This window comes from Leucoraja erinacea, chromosome 2, assembly GCF_028641065.1.
Source record: "Leucoraja erinacea ecotype New England chromosome 2, Leri_hhj_1, whole genome shotgun sequence".
NCBI classification, from domain to species: Eukaryota; Metazoa; Chordata; class Chondrichthyes; order Rajiformes; family Rajidae; genus Leucoraja; species Leucoraja erinaceus.
In genome coordinates this window covers 87,682,345-87,705,090 of record NC_073378.1, presented here as the reverse complement: position 1 = coordinate 87,705,090, position 22,746 = coordinate 87,682,345, and the positions used below count along the sequence as shown (strand labels likewise).

At 44.1% G+C, this 22,746-nt stretch overlaps 1 long non-coding RNA gene across 1 annotated transcript; it reads right to left on the bottom strand.

Moving 5' to 3' along the window:
* Positions 1 to 2,175: 2,175 nt before the first annotated feature.
* Positions 2,176 to 22,698, bottom strand: LOC129712164 (uncharacterized). Its single transcript, XR_008725998.1, has 3 exons — positions 22,515 to 22,698; positions 8,241 to 8,310; positions 2,176 to 2,968 (listed from the first exon to the last, which is right to left on the bottom strand). It is a non-coding gene; the product is annotated as an uncharacterized LOC129712164 (long non-coding RNA).
* Between the last annotated feature and the right edge of the window lie 48 nt (positions 22,699 to 22,746).

Below are 22,746 nucleotides of genomic sequence, written 5' to 3'. Positions count from 1 at the left end.
ATGTTAACCTGGCGACAACTACGACAGCACCTACGTCAGGAGAAGTCAACCTACGCTCATTGGCGTCAAACCCACTGTCGCCGACTGTCTCCAAATTTTTTTTAACATGTTGTAAATCCAGTGGCAACCAGAAAGACACTCCAACCTTTTGGGCGACTGAAGAGACTACTCACGACCATACAGGCGACACCCTGGCGACCATGTGATGACAACCTAAAAATAGTAATCTAAAAATAGCCTAAGTGGGACAGGTCCTTATGAAAAGGACCTTCCAAACCAAATACATCATCAATTATGATACAAATGCAAGCAAATCATCTTGTGAATTTCTTTCTCTCTATTGCCTGCCCCTAAGCAGCGTTTCTCCAACACTAGTAGCACAGCGGACGACTGCAGAAAGCTTAGAAGGGCAAGCAGCTTTGAGTTTAAAAGCTCTGGTTACACATGGTACATTCTCATTTGCAGTAGGCAGGAGTGGCTGCTTATAGGCAACATAGGAACACTGACAGGGGGATGGAAGGATGAATGTAGCCTTCCTGAGAGAGGATCATAGGCTCTTTGAGTTGCTGCTAGTTCCTCAAGGTAATGCATTAGCAACTAAGTAATGTATCGCATTACTTGGATGGATTGTTACATTGTTGTGAGACCTTAAACATTTAAATTTAAATATGATGGATCAATCAAATTAGACTCAAAGGTCTTTACAGTGACCTGCGTGCCAAACTATTGTCTATGGTGCTCATCTAAATCCAAATTAGTTGTTTTATTTGTGACCATGAGAATGGATGAAGGATCTGCCTGGCAGCAATGGTATAAAAACTTTACGTTATTGTCCTCTTTCTAGCTGACATAGACCAGCTTTTGCATGAAAAATCTGTTACCAGTCTCAACTTCTATTGCAGCTTTTAGATATTGTGTGACTTTGCTTGGTGTGGCAATGCTAGATTGGGCATATTTATAGGATTTTGACAATGCCTGGAAATGTTATTCCAATACCTCTTCCTGTCCAACAAACATCTGATTAACTGCTGAATTTTCCACTCCAAAGTGAATTGTAATAATACTTTACAATATCCTCAGCATAAATCACTGATGGCCTTCGATATGGTGTCTGTCAAAATGCAACTTCCTTCTGCAGTAATATGCTTGAGAAAAGTGCTATCGCTGGCCCTTGGCTGTACTTATGACCATCTGGTTCTTGGTTGGCAATGCTAGTGTTCTTTGCCATGTAGGCTGTGATTATCAGCACATTTGTTTTTGGTACCAAACTTACCAAGCATTGATTAGTCCATGTCTGTCAGCTACATAGGGTACAATAAAGCGTTTTTACAGCATAGGTGTGATGGATTTAAATGATCACTATGTATAGGAGTTTGGCACCCGTGACATTTTAAGACCTTTGAATCTTATTTACTTGAGAATCACAGGCATATTGAAGAAGGATGCAAGGATACTTAATGAGGTTTGTCCCTAGAGGAATCTCTGATCTACGGCTATTTCCAGGGATGCATACCGAGACAAATATCCACTGTTGTTGGAAGATGATCAAAATGGCCTGAAACTTGTTGGTCTTCCAGTGCAACAAGTGCTTGTCGTGAATGCTGCCAATTGTAGCAATGTTGCAAAATTTTGAGATTTAAAAAATCAAGTCTACAATTTATCCCATCAGATAAAGCATAAAAAGACACCTAATTTGACACCTAATTCATTTTCATATCTTCAGTATTAAAAAACGTTATGGCCATTTTCATACTCGGAAATTAGCATCTTGTTCCCTATTGCTTTTCCATTGACTTAACTAAAAAGCTGTGCTCAAGGACTGTCAAAAGTCCATAACTTTCTTAGAAATTAAGAGAACTGAAATAAATTTTCAGTTATTTAGGACTGAAGCATTCTGAAACAAATTTGAAACAATCTTACTTGGATGACCTGAAATTAAAGCATATAATTAGTTAGTTACCTAATTGTAGCTAATTACAAAAATCGATTACCAGATCTAAACATCTATCCATTTCTTAAGAAAAGGTTAATATTTTAAAATAGCCTAAGTGTCCAAATAACATTCACACAAGAATTCACAATATAACATGATTTTTAAATCTCATTGTCATGAATTTATAGGCCAAATGGAAGGAATTTAGTGTTTAATTCCCGTAACTTAATGGCCATTTAAATCACCTTGCGAGTGGGATTTTGTGGAACGCGATCGTTTGGAACGTTGCGGTTGCAGTGAATTTGAACCCCATATCAGTAGGAAAAATACTGCCGGTTCGTATATTTACATAATCACATTTCACCTTTGTGCAGTCACATAAGCATTAAAAAAAACATTGTCAAAATTGCTTCATTGACACAATTCCAGGAGTTCACGATAACAATCACAATCGCAATCACAATAATGCTTTATTAGCCAATTATGTTTTGCAACATACGAGGAATTTCATTTGCCAAGTCCGTCATACAAATAAAAAGAAACGGAACACACAAAATACATTTTAACATAAACATCCACCACAGTGACTGCTCCACATTCCTCACTGTGATGAAGGCGAAAAAATAGTTCAAATCTCTTTCCTTCTTTGCTCTCCTCGAGCCCTCCGTTGACGGGACGATCTTACTCCTGTAGCCGGCGGTGTTTTAGCACTCCACATCGGGGCATTCGGCTTCCGCATCGGGGGGATGTTAGCCTCCCCTACGCCGGGTGATCTCACCCATGTCGGGATTGGTCGAGCTTCTGCGTCATTGGTACGCCCAACTAGCCTCTCCCGAGACAATGAGCTCTTGATGTAAAGTCCGCAGACTACGGTTGGAGCGATCCCAGGCAAGGGATCGACTCCGATGTTAAGTCCATGCCCCGTGGTGGGGCTCAAAGTCAGTCCGAGGAGGCCTCCAGCTCTATCGATGGTAGGCCGTGAAGTGCCCGTAGATACGATCGAGAAAAAAATCGTTTTTCCGCCGAGGTGAGAAACTGAAAAAAAGTGACATAAAACAAACTGGATAACATTTACACAGACTTTTAAAACGCACTAAAAATGTTTTAAAAGCCGAAAAAACAGACTGTTGGCGGGGCTGCCAATCATGTGGCTAAAGGATTGAAGATTAGTTTAGTTTAGATTTAGAGAAACGGGCGCTTTGGCTACCGAGTCGACGCAAACCATTGATTACCCCTTCACATTAGTACTATGTTATCCCATTATCTCATCCATTCCTTACATACCTGGCGTAATTTACAAAGCCCAATAAACCTACAAACTCACACGTCTTTGGGATATGTGAAGAAACCGGAGCACGTGGAGGAAACCCACGTGATCACAGGGAAAATGTGCAAAACTCCACAGACAGCATCCAAGATCAGGATCAAACCCGGTTCTCTGGCACTGTGAGGCAGAAGCTCCACCTGCTGCGCCACTGTGCCACACTTAAATTACTTGGATGTCCAGCCTTTGTGAAAAGGTTTGAGCTCTTGTTATTATTTACTGAGCTTCACCCCACCCCATCTCCCTCCTCTTCTTTTTTTTTTCCCCATTTTTTTTAAAAAATATTATTTTTATTAGAAGTACAGTAAATTACAGTAATACACATCACATATATCTTATTACATTTGATGTACCACTTCGTTTTTCGAGCTTTAAAAAAGGTAGAAATAAAAGAAGTAAGGAAAGTGAGCAAGAATCGTGAAGTTGCAGGAAATTGTTGGGAAAAGAAAGCCCCTTAGGGAAGAAGTTAGAGAAGGAAGTAAAGAAAGGAAATAAGACCCTAGAAAGAAAAGAAAAAAAAGGAAAAACAATCGCTCTATTGTAACACAAAATTCCGCAAAAAAAGATATACCAACCGTATTTTTTTTTATATTATTTTATACCCCCCCGTTACCAGATCCTGGTACCATTTATATTTTAAATTACTATTGCACCTTATGCTTGTAATAGTTCCATAAATGCAGACCACGTCTTTTGGAAGTGGTCTGCTTTGCCTGCTAGGAGGAGTCTCATCTTTTCCAAGTGTAGTGTTTCGAGCATGTTTGAAACCCACATTTTTATTGTTGGTATTGGAACATTTTTCCAAAATTTGAGTATAAGCTTTTTTCCCATTATTTAATTAAGTAATTAAGTAAGTTCTTTTGAAACACGTTTAATTCGGGGTTACCTTCCGATATTCCAAAAATGATCCATTCTGCTTTTGGTACAAGTTTTATTTTAAATAATTTTGTGAAGATTGCAAATATTTAGTTCCAGAATTTTTGGATTTTTATACAAAAAACAAAAGAGTGTGCTATGGTAGCTTCTTGTGACTGACATTTATCACAAATGAGTGAGACATTGGGGAAAAATTTAATTATTTTAGTTTTTGAATAATATAGTCTATGTAATGTTTTATATTGAATTAGAGTATGTCATACGTTGATCGAGCATTTATGCACATATAGTAAGTGTTTATCCCAGCTCTCTTTTGAAATTTTTATAGCTAGTTCTTGTTCCTAGTCTCTTCTAATACCATCGGTTGTAGGTATTTCTATATTTAAAATAATGTTGTATAAGTATGATATTACATTTGCTGATTCAGCCTTTGTCTTCATGGCTTCATCCAATAAGTCTGGGGGCATGTTATGATAGTCCTTTGTGTATTTTTTCAGATAGTCACGGATTTGAAGATATTTAAAATATTGATTATTTTTCAAATTATATTTCAGTTGTACTTGTTGAAATTATAATAATTTTCCTAATTCATACAAGTCTCCGAGCGTTTTGATTCCCATTCTTTCCCATTGTATAAATGATTTATCTATAATTGGTTTAAATGACGGGTTATTGACCATTGGCATTAAAAGAGATAATTTCTTAATTTTAGATTCTGTTTTATTTGTTTCCAAGTTCTAATTGTGCTATGTATCATTGCATTTTTATTATAATTTTTGTTATTCAGATTCATTGGTGAGAGGAGAGTCGCTCCTGTATTACACGGAGAGCAGTCCTCTCTCTCCATTACAATCCAGTCCACCTGCTGGGCAGAGTTGTCCAGCAGGTGAATCATATTTTTAATATTTACTGCCAAATTATAGTACATAAAGTTAGAGAGCGTTGGACCACCAATCTCTTTTGGTTTACTATGGTGTGCTCTTTGTATTCTGTGGGATTTATAATCCCATATAAAATTTGTAATGTCTGAGTCTAGTTTTTTGAAAAACTTTTTTGGAAGATATTTGGAATTGATTGAAATAAATATAGGATTTGTGGTAAAAAGATTATTTTTATAGCATTTATTCGACCTATTAAAGGCATCGGGAGCGTTTTCCAGAATTTGATTAGATTATTTAGTTTCTTAAATAAGGGGCTATAATTGGCGTTAAACATAGCGTGATAGTTTCTAGTGATTTCAATTCCTAAATATTTAAATTTTTCTACGGCTATTTTAAAGGGGAATTTCAAGAGATGTGCTGAGTCTTTCAGTTTTATCGACATAATTTCACTTTTGTTCCAGTTTGTTCTGTATCCTGAGAAAGATCCAAAGTCCTCAATTAGATTTAATATGTTTGGTATACTGATTTGGGGTTTTGTGATATACAGTAATACATCGTCTGCGTATAAGGATATTTTGTTATTTGAATATTTTGTATTATAACCGTAAATATCCGGGTGTGTTCTAATTTTTTCAGCTAAAGGTTCAATTACCAGAGCAAATAACAGCGGTGATAATGAATATCCTTGTCTATTGCCCCTTGTTAATTGGAATTTCGTAGATAGTATATTATTATTTAATATTCTAGCCGTGGGTTTGTTATATAATAATTTTATCCATGCGATGAAGTTCTCTCCCATTTGAAATTTTTGCAATACTTTAATCATATAATCCCATTCTACTTGATCAAACGCTTTTTCTGCGTCCAATGAAATGATAGATCACTCTTGTTCTTGAGGTTTGTGAGAGTGCATTATGTTAAGCAGACGTCTCAGGTTATTAAATGAATGTCTCTTAGGTATAAATCCCGTTTGATCCTCATTTATTCATTTACTAACATATTGACTTAGTCTTCTAGCTAGTGTTTTCGCTAATATTTTTTGATCCGTCTTCTATATCTTTATCTTTTTTAAGTATTAATGTGATCGTTGATTCTGCTAGTGTTTCAGGTAAGATTTGTTCTTTAAAAGCGTATGTATACATTTTCTGTTGACGTGGTGTAACTATGTCATAAAAACATTTATAAAATTCATTACTGAATCCGTCTGGTCCTGGTGTTTTTCCATTCTTAAGTGTGTTTATTGTGTCTTCTATTTCCTTATCTGTAATTTGTGCTCCCAGTTCCTCTTGTTCCTTCAATTCTAGCTTTGGAAGGTTACAATTGTGCAAAAATTCTGAAACTTTATTATTGTCTATTAGCGTTTTCGATGTGTATAAATTATTGTAAAATTGAGCAAATCGTTTCTTGATATCATTAGGTAATGTTAATAATTCCCCTCTATCTGATTTAATTTTTAAAATTGCATGATCTTTTTCCCGTTTTTCAGTTGGCATGCCAAAAGTTTATGGGGTTTATCCCCAAATTTGAAATGTACTTGTTTTGTAATTTGGAATAATCTTATAACCTTCTCTGATAATAATTTATTTAGCTTAAATTTCAGTATTAAAATTTTATTATGTTTATCCATGGTTGGATCTTTAGCATTATCTATATCTAGTTGTCTGATTTGTTCTTCTAATTGTCTTTGTTCATTCTTATTCTTTTTGTTTTGAAAAGCTTGATACGAGATAATGACTCCTCTAATAAATGCTTTGAAGGATTCCCATAATAAAGTGGGCAATATATCTGGTGTATCGTTTGTCTCAAAAAATAGGTCCATCTGTTTTTTTAGATATATACTCCCTTGTGGGTCTTTCAGAATTTGCGAGTTAAACCTCCAGAACGATTTGTTCGTAGACATTCCTTCTAATTTTAAAACAAATGTTAGCAGGGAGTGATCTGAAATAAATCGTATTGGTGTGATATTTAGGGTTCATCATATAAGGGATTAGTTTTGTATCCACTAGGAAGTAGTCTATACATGAGTATGGTTTGTGTACCATTGAATAAAACGAGTATTCCCTTCCAGTTGGATTCACGATCCTCCAGACGTCTGCTATATTTGTATTTTTTATATATGTATTTAAGAGTTCACTAGTTTTAGATTTCATATTACCTCTTTGTTTTTGCATCGATTTATCTAAGTACGGATCTAAAACACAGTTGAAGTCTCCTCCAATTATAACATTTTGGTAGTTAAATTCTGCGATTGTATTCAGGATTTTATTAAAAAATTGAGGATTATCAAAATTGGGCGCATATATGTTAACCAAAGTGATTGGCGTAGCATGGATCTCTCCTGTAAGATATTTCCCTTCCTTATCTGATATAATGTTCTTTGATTTGAATGGTATTCCTTTGCGAATAATAACCATATAACCATATAACAATTACAGCACGGAAACAGGCCATCTCGGCCCTACAAGTCCGTGCTAAACAACTTTTTTCCCCTTAGTCCCACCTGCCTGCACTCATACCATAACCCTCCATTCCCTTCTCATCCATATGCCTATCCAATTTATTTTTAAATGATACCAATGAACCTGCCGCCACCACTTCCACTGGAAGCTCATTCCACACCGCTACCACTCTCTGAGTAAAGAAGTTCCCCCTCATGTTACCCCTAAACTTCTGTCCCTTAATTCTGAAGTCATGTCCTCTTGTTTGAATCTTCCCTATTCTCAAAGGGAAAAGCCTGTCCACATCAACTCTATCCCTCTCATCATTTTAAAGACCTCTATCAAGTCCCCCCTTAACCTTCTGCGCTCCAGAGAATAAAGACCTCACTTATTCAACCTATCTCTGTAACTTAGTTGTTGAAACCCAGGCAACATTCTAGTAAATCTCCTCTGTACTCTCTCTATTTTGTTGACATCCTTCCTATAATTGCGGTGCCTATAATAATTGCAGTGCCTCTGGATTTCGAAGTATATGAGGAGTGAAATGTTTGGCCTATCCAATTCACCCTCAATCTCATCTGATCTTGATGTTTAAGGTGCGTTTCTTGTAGAAAAGTAATGTCCGTGTTATATGATTTCAACTGAACTAGTATTTTGCCCCTTTTAATTGGTTCATTAATACCCCTTATATTCCAGCTACACCAGTGTGATTCCTCCCATTTTCTTTTGTTTATCATCTTGCATTTTCTCTGATTTTAATACCCTTATTTATTACGGTGCATCCATACCTCAGGACTCTGGATATTTGGGGGGCGTTTATATTACTAACTTCCTTGGTAGATCTCTTTTGCGATTTTCCTTGAAAAAAAAACACATAGTAGTGACATATTGTGATTAAAAAAAAATTGAACAAGTAAAATTACAGTGTCTGAAGTATTCAACACTGTAGTGCGTGTCCCACGCGACTGTGGGATTCGACATCTATTCGACTTCCGAAGTTGATGTTGTACAATTAGCTCCGCTCCCTTACTCTAAATCTAGGAGGGCGGTACCATTTCAAAATCAATTATATTTCACCCAATTACACTATATATATATATTTCATTCAGACTTATCAGATCTGTGTTCAGCTACTGTGAAATTTATTTATCTAACACTTTCATCTACTAATTATTTATAATTAGTTATACCTTTGATAATAGTAAGCTATTACTGTAAGGGTTAACCAGAAACAGGCTCCTGGAATTATGCCAGGTGCCGGAGTCTCCTCCCTTCCCCACACTAAACATTCAGTATTATCTACCTTAATTCTAAAATTTGTTATCTCTATATACGAGCTAGTCAGTCTTTTTAGCACATTATTACATTTTGCCCATTATATAGTTCAGGTTAGTTTCCATTTATATTTCTATATTAGTATTGTTAATTATTGTTAATTCTCTATATTTTGTAAAGCTGTTTTAAGATCTTAAACCACCATTTGTCCTTGTGATGTTTTCCACATTCGGCTCTGCTGTTCGTCTCTGCGTTGCTTATCAGTCTTTCCTTCATTTTGAACAAAGAATGTCCTTGAGTTGAATTCCAAAGGGTCCAAAGGAGATAAGGTGTCTAGACCAGCGCACGTGGAAATGCTCTTCCATTTTAAACTTTTAGAGAATGGTGTTTCTTCCCTTATCTTCAGGTGTTCTCTGTGAAGTAATAAAAGGAAAGAAAATGTCTATATCGTCCCGCTGCCTTGATTAATCTTCTGTTTCTGCCACAATCTCTTGGGCATATTTATAAGATGCGTCTGAATTAGTGAAAGTTTTCTCTTTTCCCTTGAAAGTAATGTGCATCCTGGCCGGATAAAAAACGCCACATCTGACATCTTTAACTCCATGGAGAATCTGTCTTGTCTGTGAGAACTTTCTTCTCTTTTGCACAATCTCATAGGGATAATCCCGGAGGAGTTTGATAGAATCGTTTCCAAACGTCATCTTCACTCCGTATTTGATTTTTTTTATCAGCTCTTCAAATGCTGAAATGTCCCGAAGTTTGACTATGATCTGTCGTGGGTGGGCTGGATCTGCTTGTGAGCTTGGCTTATATCTAGGTATTCGATGTGCCACTTCAATTTCCGGTTCCACAGGTAAATTGAGTACATGTTTGATTAAGTTGGCAGTGAACTCACGGGCGTTGTTTCCCTCTGCCCCTTCTGTTACTCCCAGTATTCGTAAATTTTGGCATCGTGAGTGAGCTTCGAGATCAAGACATTTATCTGAGGCTTTCGCCAGTTGACTCTCGAGGCTGTCTAGTTCTAGCTTCATTCCCTGCATATCTTCAGCCATTTGATCAACAATTGTTTCCATGTCTTTCATTTCAGTTACATGTGAAGGAACAATTACATGCACAGCCTCAAACTTCTTCGTAGATTCTTCTTCCCCTTTATTAATTCTTCCCGTTAGCTCTTCATGCACATCCTCAATTCGTTTTTTTGTATAATGCCAATGCAGTCAATAACTTTTTGATTACCAGCATTGATGTTCGACATATTTTCCATCAATTTAACATTAATATTTTCCATCATTTTTGAGTTTCCAGCCTCAATATCCTTTCTCAGTTCTCTTACCGAGTTCTTTATCTCCTCCATTTCATTTTTCTCCTTAGTAGCCATCTCAGTCTTGGCCCTTGTAGTCATTCCAGAATCCACTTCAGAGGTCTGTTCTTCAGTTTTCTGGGTTTTCAGCAGTTTTGAGATTGTTCTCTGAGGGCTCTGAGCTGAAGACGGTTTTTTCATTTTAAATCCTTTATCCTCCATTTAAATCACAGCGCTTACTGATGACGTCATCAGCGTGACGTCCCAGGGCTCCGGTGAGTTTTTTTAATTGGTCCCGACCTCCAGACCCGATTTTAGCGCGAAAAATCGCGATTTTACAGCAGCGGAGCTAAAAGTTGCGACTGCTAGTCCAGCATGGCGCCACCGGAAGTCCTCCCTCCTCTTCTTTTCCCTCATCCTCATCCCCTCACTCCCATTCCCTGTCCCAGGACCTACTCAGGTCGTAGAGCAGTGCCAAGGCTTGCAACTCGGCCTGGTTCTCGTATTCGACCCGGCCCTGGCTGTAGACCCTGGTCACGGCCCCATCCCAAGCCCCGGGCTCGGCGCTCACTCCAGCCCCAGCACCACCCTCCCCGTCGGGCCTCGGACGTCAGACCTCGGGCGCTGGCAGCCGCCACCACTTCTCTCGTGCCCCTCCCTCACGGAGTTTTTTGAAAATCTGGAAAGTGCCGTTGGAGTTCTGGAGAGTGCATGGTGACGTCACTCGGTCGGAAATGGGTGAGTTTTTAGGGCAGTTTTTAAAACTTTAAATTATTAAAAACTTGGGAAATATAGGTGGGAATGCGACGGGAAGATGATTATCGCCTCAACAGGAAAAATTTGAGTAGAATGTGTGAAATTGGGAAGGCTGTGGCCTAGCGTTTGGAAGAAAAAAGGAAAACTAACCAGATTGACACACACACACACACAGCCACAAATAGAGTTTTAGTATAATACTAGACCAAGTGCAGACCCGTTGGGTCTGTTCCCCCCAAGTGCGGTTGCGGGGAGGGAGGGGCAGCATGCGGCGTCACATACACTAACTACCCCCTCCTCCCTGCACACACGCTATCTACCCCCTTGATATTATATTAATATTATTAACTAGACTAAGTGGGACCCGTTGGGTCTCATGTTCACACGGGAGGGCTGGTCCCCCGACGCAATATTCCACCTCTCCACCAATTCCAATATTGGTGGCCAGTGGGGGGGAGGGGGGGGGGCTTTCTGGAGCGCTGCTATGGGTTCTTGGGGTGGCAGCTCAGTCCCTCAAGCCTGATCTGCTGGCATCTCACTCACAGCTGGTGGGTTGGCAGTTGACTAATGGCTATTCCTTGAAATTCCATTTCAAGCAGGGTGCAAGGCCACAAAATTCAAGTGCAGTTTCTTACCACTTTGAGCAGGGTGCAAAGCTACCAAATTTAAGTGCAGTTTCCTACCACTTCAAGCAGGGTGCAAGGCCACCAATTCAAGTGCGGTTTCCAACCACTTCAAACTGGGTGCAACGCCACCGAATTCGTGCAGTTTCATACTACTTCAAGCAGGGTGCAAGGCCACCAAATTCAAGTGCAGTTTCATACCACTTCAAGCTGGATCCAAGGCCACCAAATGCAAGTGCAATTTGATACCACTTTCAGCAGGGTGCAAGGCCACCAAATTCAGTGCAATTTCATACCACTTCAAGCAAGATGCAAGGCCGCCTCCCCCATCATGCAGAGACTGAGCCACACCCACACTTCCAGGTTTTATAACCCCTCCCCCTCCCACCAGAAAAGGTGTGATTGGTGTGATTGACAGGAAAGAGATTCTCAACATTTTTGAAACACTAATAACACTTTTATTTTTCATTGATGGGAAGAATATTCTGCATCTGCTCAGTGGTGGGGGACTGAGTAAGATGGCCAAAAATCACAGCCGTAAGTGGTAGCGTTTTATCTAAAATCAATATACAGTGCAACCAGGAAGTAAGTGCATTTGCAGTAGTGCCTTTTAACTTCAAGCCAAAGCACCCAAGCCGCCATCTGCAGTGTAGTGCCTTTCAATTTCAAGCCAAAGCACCCAAGCCACCATTTGATTTGATTTGATTTGATTTGATTTGATTCAATTTTATTGTCATTACACTTTTCAGTGCAACAAAATGGTTTAGCTTGCAGTCATAACATAGAATAAATAACAATCATTCAACTCAGTTTAAGTCCCAATGTCATTGTCTCTTCCCTCCTTGCTCTCCCTCTGCGCTGAGGCAATCCAAGCCTCCGATGTTGTGACCCCGCCGGGTGATGTCCTGCGGCTGAATCTGTGCTCCACAAACGGGCCGGTTAAAACTCCGCCGCCCGGGGCGGTCAAAGCTGCCGAAGCTGCCGCCCTCCTGTCCAACGGACGCAGCTGTAGTTGCGGGAGCTCCGGAAAACAGAACTCGAGCTCCCGATGATGTCATCCACTGGCCCACGGCCGAGCCTCCAAGGCTCCAAAGTCGGGTCGGAAGTTGGGTCGCACCGCAACCACAGCCCCGAAGTCGGCCAGCCTCGCGTTGGTAAGTCCTGGCTCTGCCTCCGCAGCCTTGAGGTCGGTCGCAGTTGGAGGCTGCCAGCTCCGCGATAGGCCTCAGCGCAGACGGACACGGAGACGGGGTACACGGCAGGAAAGGGCGCATCCCCCCCCCCGAAGGAAGAGTCAAAAAACATGTTACACCCACCCCCCCACACATACACAACTAAATAAACCGAAATAAACTGTAAAATGGGACAAGAGAAAACAAAAAACAGAAAAGACAAACGGACTGCAGACGAGCCGCAGCTGCAAGGCAGAGCCGCCACTTCTGGCAGTAAGTAGTGCCTTTCAACTTCAAGCCAAAGCACCCAAGCCACCATTTGCAGTAAGTAGTGCCTTTCAACTTCAAGCCAAATCATCCAAGCCACCATTTACAGTAAGTAGTGCCTTTCAACTTCCCAAAGCCAAGCCACCATTTGCAGTAAGTAGTGCCTTTGAACTTCAAGCCAAAGCACCCAAAGAACCATTTTCAGGCAGTGCCTTTTTACTTCAAACAAACCATATTTTCATTTTCAAACCACATTAAGGGGACTCACAGTTGAGTAGACATTTGTTCAGTGTTATAGTGTTATTCAGAGCTCAGAGAGACGTGACCCTTTGGCTTCATCCATCATCATCATCCATCCATCCAGACTGAGTGAGGCACATCACTTCCTGGTTTTATAGTCCCTCCTCCTCCCTCCAGCAGGGGCAGCAGAGAGAATGGTGATTTAAAAAAAAAACATTAATATCTCTCTGATTTGTCATCGATGGGAAAAATCCTCCAGTCCCAGAAGGGGGATGGGGGCTCTGAGAGAGGTGGCTACAAATGGCGGCCGCAGGTAGCGGCGTTCTCTTGGAAATCGCAGCACAGCGAGCCAAAAGCGGTCAAGATCAGACTTTTAGTAATATAGATTTGCTCCTTTTACCCCATAACGGCCCTATCTACTGACACATAGCCCCCAACTCGCAGGTGCTTCTAGAGAGGGGGGGGGGGGGGGGGGGGGGGGTAGAGAGTGAGGGCAGAAAGAGAACGGGCAGAGACAGAGAGAGAGGGGCAGAGACAGAGAGAGGGGCAAACAACAGAGGTAGAGGGGGTTGGAGGGGAGGAGAGGGAGGGTGGGAATGGAGGGGGGAGGTGGGGGGAAGGGAGGGGGAGAGGTGGGGGGAAGGGAGGGGGAGGGAACGAGGGGGGGGGGAGGGATGAGAGTGAGAGGGGGTATGGATGGGAGGAGCGAAGGGTGAAGGGGGAGAGAGGGGGGGAGAGAGGAGGAGGAGAAGGAGGGGAGAAGGGGGGGGGTGGAGACAGGGGGTGGAGAAGGGGGGGTGGAGAAGGGGGGGGAGGGGGAAGGGGAGGGAGAAGGAGCGGCGAAGGGGGGGGAGGAGTGGAGAGAGGGGGGGGGAGTAGAGGGGGGGGTTGTTACCGAACTGAACTAACTGTGGAATGAATCCATTTAAGGAGCCACTCTGCTGCTGGATTCTAAGTTGTTCCTGCCTTCCCTCTGGAAGCCTCCTCGGCCCCATCAGTTGCCGAGTTCTCAGAGCCCTGGTTAAACGCAGGGGTCTCTCATAGTTAAGTCTGTGAAAGCGGCCCCATCAGAGACTGTGAGCAGCAGCAGGGTTCACTGTTGGAAGGACTATTGCGCTTTTACCCCGCCCGCCCATCGCCTTATCTCTTCTCCCCTGAAGCAGGTCGGTCGGGCACAGTTGCCAGAAGCTGAAAACGAAATATTGCAGCGGGAAAACTGCGGCTGCGGTTCTGGCAACAGCCGGCGTTCTGCTCTGTCTGGGGGGAGAGAGCGAGTGGGGATCAAGGAGGGGAGAGGAGGGGGAGAGGAAGGGGAGGATGGGGAAGAGAGGTGAAGTGGGGGGGGTTGAGTTTGCGGGCAGGCGGGCGGGCGGGGGTCCAGCTGCGGAAGGTGTGGCGCGAGCGTACTTGGAGGCATACTGGAGGCAGGTGGGCCTGGATTGGTCGGCATGTGGGCATTGTGACATCAGCAGCTGCTGATTTAAAGAAAACAGTCAGTTTTGTGAAGGATTTTATTGAAAATGTGTACAGAAAAATGACCAAATTTATTGAGTGTGGATATGCGAATGTAAAAGTAAAATCGCTAACAAAATGGTAAAAATCTCTGCGTTTTTGCGTCTGGTTTTCGCGGAGTAACGAATCAAAGGCAAAAATCAAAGGCAAAAAAAGGCAACATGACACACACACACACACACACACGGAGTTTTAAAAACAGACAGACAGACAGACAGACAGACAGACAGACAGACAGACAGACAGACAGACAGATTCCCCTTTCTGGTTCTGGCTTGCAGAATAGCTGTTGCTGTGGTGAAGGTGCCGGCATGCTTCTTTGCAATCTTTCCCTAACAGACTGAGACACTTCCCACATATGTCTCTCCCATCAAATAATCTCACTACTCCACAATGCCAATTGAAAATGTAAATACGTGTATATATGAACATAGGTATACACCAACATACAACAACAAGCAACTATTCATCGCCTCATGCAAACTCATCCAGTTAATGAGAAATTGAGTGATTAGGTTGTAATCTCAGCTCCAAAGCCACAACACCCCCTGTTGTTTCTCATCTCCTTGTTGGCAATGTAACGATTTTAACTCTGCCTTCAAATGTTCAATGATTCTACTGGCCTTTTAGGAAGAGTGCCAAGACACACGACCTTCTTCAAAGAGAAAAAAAAATCACCTATTCTATGCCTTAAATGAGTGACTCTTTGTTTTTAAACACAACCCTAATACATATTTCTTGAATACAAGGAAACATTCTCTGCACAATCAGCCTGTCAAGAACCCCCAGAATCCTATATACTTCAGTCTAGTCTCCACTAGATACAAGACTAGCTTGACCAACTTGTCTTCATAATATTAACCACTAATTCCTGGAATTATGTGTGTTACAATGAACAAATATAGAATTTTTAACTACCACAACATAATTAATTTGCCCATAAGATTACAGATGTACTTTAACGTATTTAGATTGAATTTAATTCACCCATCTCATAATTGTCAACATCACACATTTCACTTCATAACACATAAAGATATACTATCATTTTCATCCTTGGTGTCGGGGCTGTTTCTTCAAGCAATAATTTCAAACTAATTCCATGGCTTTGCTTTTTCACTACATTTCAGCATTTTTGTTTCATGTGCTGTGTAGTTTAGATTAGAGATACAGCATGGAAACAGGCCCTTCGTCCCACTGGGTCCGTGTCTACCAGCGATCCTCACACATTAACACTACATCAGTGATACGTTGGTAGCGAGCTCCAGCAAAGACGAACATAAGAAGCACCTCGGATTACTGTTCCAGCATCTCGACGGATATGGTATTGTCATTAACACGAACAAATGCATGTTTGGCGCTCACAAACTCACTTTCCTCGGGCATCGCTTGATGGAGAACGGCATCCTGCCCGGCGAATCAAAGGTGCAGGAAATCTGAAACTACCCAGTGCCAAATTTGTTAATCCAATTACGGTGATTTTTGGTGATGATGAATTTCTATCGCCGCTTTCTACCGAACGCCGCAGGTTCCCTATTACCCTTGACCAACTTACTCAAAGATTCGGACAAATCATCTTCAAAGAAACCATTGTGTTTATCCGAAGTTGCAATGCAAGCCTTCAACGGTGCTAAGAGAACTCTCGCCGACGCAACTATGCTGGTCGGTCAGAGACCCAATGCCTTATTTTCACACCACTCATGCCTCCATCAACGCCATGGAGCAGTGGGTCAATGGCAGGTGAGAGCATTGGCATTCTTTTTGGCAAAATTATCACCCACTCAGATGAGGTACAGTATGTTTGGGCGAGAACTTTTGGCCACGTACCTCGCCGTTCAGCATTTCCACCATCTGTTGGAAGGCAGTCCCTTCACTATTTATACGGATCATCAACCGCTCCCATACACTACTCGTACAAGTGTGTGGAGCTGTTCACTGTGGGAAATCCTCCACTTGGACTTCGTTCTGCAATTTTCCAAGGACAATAAGGCACATTCAAGAAAAAGCAAATCCAGTTGCTGACGCCCTATCAACACTGGAGATGGATGCTCTGAATGCGGCCACACTCATCGATACAGCCTTAAAATTGGAAGATGTACCTATCGGTGACACGAGAAAAACCATCATATGTGACACTTCCACTGGCAAACCAAGGCCGTTTGGGCCTAGGACGATGCATCGAGACATTTTCAGTGCGCAGCACTAGTTATCACATCTGGGCAAGAAGGATACATCTAAACTCCGAACATTTGATCTGGTCTTTCATCAAGCATGACGTTGGATCATCTGCAAAGACTTGTCTACCGTGTCAACCATCGAAGATCTCCAGGCACACTAGGACCCCTTTCGGTGAGTTTCCTGTACCAAACACCCATTTCGAGCACATGCACCTGGACATGGTTGGCCCATTCCCACCGTCAAGAAACTACACATATCTGCTCACTTGTGAAGACCGGTCCACAAGATGCTATCCCAGTCATCAACATTTCAGCGGAAACAATAGCCTGTGCTTTTGTTGACCGATGAATTTCGGTCTTTGGGGTCCCAAGTATGATCACAATAACCGAGGACGCCCTCTCTCTCTCCTTCACTCTCACCCTCTCTCTCTCCTCCTCTCCTCCCCCACCTTTCCCCCCGCACCCCACCTCCCTCTTCTCCTCCTCCCCACCCCATCCCGCTTACCCCTTTGTGTCTCTCTCGCTCCCTGTCTCTGCCCCTTCTCTCTCTGCCCTCACTCTCTACCCGCCCCCCCCCCCCGCACTCACGCTAAATACCCCCCTTGATATTATATAATATTATTAATTTGCTCCTTTTACCCCATAACCACCGTATCTACTGACGCATAGCCCCCAACTTGCAGTCACATCTAGAGAGAGGGGGGGGGGGGGGGGGATACAGAGTGAGGGCAGGGGGGAGAGAGGAGGGGGGGAGAGAGAGAGGGGGGAGAGAGGAGGAGGAGGGGGGAGGGGGGGGGGAGAGAGGGGCGGGAAGAGAGGAGGGAGAGAGGAAGGGGGGAGAGGTGGAAGGGGGGAGAGAGAGGAGGGGGGGGGAGAGAGGGAAGAGAGAGGAGGAGGGGAGGAGAGGAGAGGGGGAGAGAGAGAGAGGAGGGGGGGGGGGGAGAGAGGAGGAGAGAGGGAGAGAGAGAGAGAAAGGGAGAGAGAGAGGAGAGAAAGAGAGAGGGATAGGGAGAGAGAGAGAGAGAGAGAGAGAGAGAGAGAGAGAGAGAGAGAGAGAGAGAGAGAGAGAGAGAGAGAGAGAGAGAGAGAGAGAGAGAGAGAGAGAGAGAGAGAGAGAGAGAGAGAGAGAGAGAGAGAGAGAGAGAGAGAGAGAGAGCGAGAGAGAGTGCCTTTTTACTTCAACCCAAACCCAAACAACCATTTCCAGGCAGTGCTTTTTTTACTTCCAACTAACCATATATTCATTTTCAAACCACATTATGGGTACTCACAGCTGTGGTGACATTTGTTCAGTGTTATTCAGAGCTCTGATTGAGGCACACCACTTGCAGAGACTGATTGAGGCACACCACTTCCTGGTTTTCTAGTCCCTCCCCCTCCCTCCAGCAGGGGCAGCAGAGAGAATGGGGAATTTTGTAAAAGCATTAATATCTCTGTCATATTTCATCAATGGGAAAAAGCCTCGGCACACATGCGGCGGAGGGGGGCTCTGAGCAAGGTGGCCAAAAATGACGGCCGTAGGTAGCGGCGTTCTCTCAGAAATCGCAGCATAGATCGCCAAAACCGGTCCAGAACAGAGTTTTAGTAATATAGATAGATAACTAAAACTCTGATCTTGTGCTCTTCCACTTTGCGGGGTTGTTCTATTTGCACAAAAACGGTACGAGATAGCGCTACAATGTTCTGCCTGGTTACTCTCCGTTCTCCTGTGCTGTGAGCACAAGTTTGTTTAGATCGGTGGTATATTGTAAAGGTTATCGAGGTTTAAAAATCTTAAAAACCGCATGTGCGCAGATTCCTTCAGTCAGCACCACACAGATTGGTCTCTTCACCCGTCAGTCAATGCCACGGCTGGGATGGCGAAGCCCCTTCCTGCCCCACCGGCGGCGTTCTGTCCACAAACTCCTCCCTCTCCTCCTCACAGTAAACTTGTCTATCGTCTCCCCCACCACCGGCGACAGCAGCGGGGGGAGGGGGTTGGGTTCAGTGGAGGCCCAGTAGAAGCCCTGGTCCCATCTAGCCCTCCCACATCACTCACCCCGCTCCCCCGACTGTGCTCTGCAGCAATGGCAGTCCCGTCTACCCATACCCCCGGGTCCGTTTCCTCCGCCGCCGCCGTTGCAGTAACTGACCCCATCACGGCCTTCTCAGAGATCTTCTCCACCAGCTCTTCAAAACTCGTGGTGTCCACCATGACGAACACCGACTCCATTCCCCCCCCCCCCCGCAACCTTGAGATGCCAGCAAGCAGGCAGGCAGGTAGGCAGGTGGGCAGAGCGGGGATGGGCCGAGCAGCAGCAGTAGCATGGGCAGAAATCCCGGGTTTATTGGGTTGGACATGTCCCTCCCATGCTTTGAGAGGTGGGGGACAATCCCCCACATGTTTTGTAATCCGGAACTTGAAATTTGGTGAAAAAAAATCTATTAAAATCTCCATTTTCCACCAGTCACTGTTAAGTGCTTGTTAAATGTCTCTATTAACATCGTATTAACACGATGTGTCACCAATTGTGTTTTGACCTTCAAGTATTACTGAAGGTCTTCATGGAGAATTTCTTAAAGCTGTCTGATGCGGGTACAATTACCATTTGAACTAATTGGCTCTATTGGTGGATGGGAAAGATTTAAATGGGTATCGGATTTAAACGGGTCAGGTCACTAAGGGCTCCAGTCGAACGGGTTTCCTGGCTGGCTTACAGGTAAGTCCCTTATTCACGGTCACTCACATTATTTAGTATGTTTTTCCCATCTCACTCTCTCTCTCTCCCCCCCTCCAAAGTTGGTTCTTCTGTTTGCCTTTATTTCCTTGAGATTTACTTGTTTAAGTATTATTTATCACATGGTAGCTTTTGACAGATTCAAGCGGGTATCAGACGCTCCCTAAGGGCTGAATTGGCCCATTCGCGGGGTCTTTCATCACCAGGCACGGCTTTTTTAAATCGGCCGCAGAATCTTCCATCGCAGCGGTCAGGCAGTGAAACTGCTGCATCGAGGGGATCGAGGCTCCCGATGTTGAAGCCCCGCCGGCCGATTTTAAGCCGCGCCGGGCGATGAAAGGCCCTGCGAACGGGCCGATTCAAGCCCGACGGTTGGACGAAGCTGCTGTTGCTGGAGTTTGGAGTCGGTCACCAACTAGGTCAACTCCCGATGTTACCGTCCACAGGGCCCTCGGCCGAAGCCTCGTGTACATGCGCGTGGGCACTGCCGCCAAGAAGGTGTCCCCCATGTTTTGAAAACGATTTCCGCCCCTACCCCGGGCGGGGATGGGCCAAGCGGCAGCAGCCGGCTGTCGGACAGGACGGGGACGGGCCGAGGTGCGGCTGAGCTGGAGTGAGTAGAGGGAGGGAGGGTCGGGTTGCAGGGTGGCCGAGCAGTTTGCATGGAGTTTGAGTAACTCACACACACGATGCAAACTGGTCCAATAGTCAAGTCAACGGGATCTAAACCACAGCTACCAATGAATGACCTGTGGAGGATGCTGCTTTTTATGGATGAAGGGAGGGAGTGACTGAGGACAGGGGAAAGGAGAGGTAAGGGAGAGATTTGGAAGGGGTGGAGGGAGGGATTGGAGAGAGGAAAGATCCTGGGGAGGTGAGGAGGGAAAGTAGGGTAATTGAGGAAGGGGCAGCGAGGGAGAGAGGAGAAAGTGGGGGAGGTGAGGAGGGGGGGAGGAAGAGGAATAGAGGGGTGGAGTGGTGGTGAGGTAAGGATGGGGGAATAGAGGGAGAGGAGGGCAGTGGGGGAGGTCAGGAGGGATAGTGGGGGGCTAGGGGTAGGTGAGGAGTGAGGGATAGCAGGGGGTATGGAGGGGAGAGGAATTATGAAGGGAGGGATGGAGTGACTGAGGGTAGGGGAAAGGGTGGGAGGGAGAGGTGAGGGATGATTGGGGGTGAGGGGAGGGGAAGAAAGGAGGATGAAGTGGAGGGGGACAGAGTGACGGGGGATGAGGGGAAATGAGCCGTGCCTTCGCAGTTGGGGGCTATACGTCAGTGATGCAATATTGCATTGGGGGAACGGGTGAGTGGTGGAATATTGCATTGGGTAATGGGTTGCGTTGGGTGACCAGGCCTCCCGTGTGACAGGGACCCAATGGGCTCCACTTAGTCTAGTACTTCATAAAATTCCAGTCACCACACATTTGGAAGGACGTAATTGCACTGGTTATAGCAGATGAAATTCACTGGGAAAATTGCCTGGGCTGGAGTATTTCAGTTATGAAGAGAGACTGGAGCCACACACGATCATGAGTAACTTTATTGGATCAGGCAGCATTTGTGCGGGGAAATGGCCAGACGCCATTTCGGGCCAGGTCCCCTTTTCAGATTTCCAACCCGAAATGTGTGTTTTGTTTCCCAAAACACGTGTTGCCCGCCCTGCTGAGTTCCTGCAGCAGTTTGTTTTTTAATGAGGAAAGGACAGGCATTTTTGTTTTCCTTGGAGCAAATGGCATCTGATGCAGGGATACAAAAATAGGAGTATTGATAGTGCAACGAACTAGTAGGAAACGTTTACAGTTAGTATACAAACTTAAAGGTACAAGACATTGGGGGTTCAGTATTGATGTGGATAGAGAACTGGCTGGCAAACAGGAAGCAAAGAGTAGGAGTAAACGGGTCCTTTTCACAATGGCAGGCAGTGACTAGTGGGGTGCCCCAAGGCTCAGTACTGGGGCCCCAGCTTGTTACAATATATATTAATGATATGGATGAGGGAATTGAAGGCAATATCTCCAAGTTTGCGGATGACACTACGCTGGGGGGCAGTGTTAGCTGTGAGGAGGATGCTAGGAGACTGCAAGGTGACTTGGATAGGCAGGGTGAGTGGGCAAATGTTTGGCAGATGCAGTATAATGTGGATAAATGTGAGGTTATCCATTTTGGCGGCAAAAACGGGAGCAGACTATTCTAAATGGTGGCCGATTGGGAAGGGGGAGAGCAGCGAGACCTGGGTGCATGGTACACACATTGAAGGTCATGCAGGTGCAGCAGCAGGCAGTAAAGAAAGCGAATGGTATGTTAGCTTTCATTGCAAAAGGATTTGAGTATAGGAGCAGGGAGGTTCTACTGCATTGTACAGGGTCTTGGTGAGACCACACCTGGAGTATTGCGTACAGTTTTGGTCTCCAAATCTGAGGACGGACATTATTGCCATAGAGGGAGTACAGAGAAGGTTCACCAGACTGATTCCTGGGATGTCAGGACTGTCTTATGAAGAAAGACTGGATAGACTTGGTTTATATTCTCTAGAATTTAGAAGATTGAGAGGGGATCTTATAGAAACTTACAAAACTCTTAAGGGGTTGGACAGGCTAGATGCAGGCAGATTGTTCCCGATGTTGGGGAAGTCCAGGACAAGGGGTCACAGCTTAAGGATAAGGGGGAAATCCTTTAAAACTGAGATGAGAAGAACTTTTTTTCACAGGAGTGGTTTGTTTTGCCACAGAGGGTAGTTGAGGCAAATGGCTATATTTAAGAGGGAGTTAGCCCTTGGGATACAGGGGGTATGGAGAGAAGGCAGGTACGGGATACTGAGTTGGATAGCCATGATCATATTGAATGGCGGTGCAGGCTCGAAGGGCCGAATGTTTACTCGTAATTTCTATGTTTCTCGTTGTACCGATCTTTAATCGGACAATGGAGATTAAAAGAGATTTATTGGGGATTTGGGAGGGTTTTTTTTCCACCCAGGGGATAGTTGGAATCTGAAAACCCTGGCGTGATGGACGCAGAGCTTCTCCTACCATTGAAGACGTATCTCGACAAGCACCTGAAACGCCAAGGCACTGAAGCCCCCAAACTTGACTTGACTTGATGGGTGTAGCTGGTGCTTGACGGTGGACATGGACATGGTGAGCCGGTCCTGTGCCATATATATCCCCGTTTGTAGTCGTGTTGTGTGTTGTGACGGACCCGGCCGTGTGCACCGAAGCCGAGTCACAGGTTGGAAATGACCTCTGACAGTTTTAATCAAAG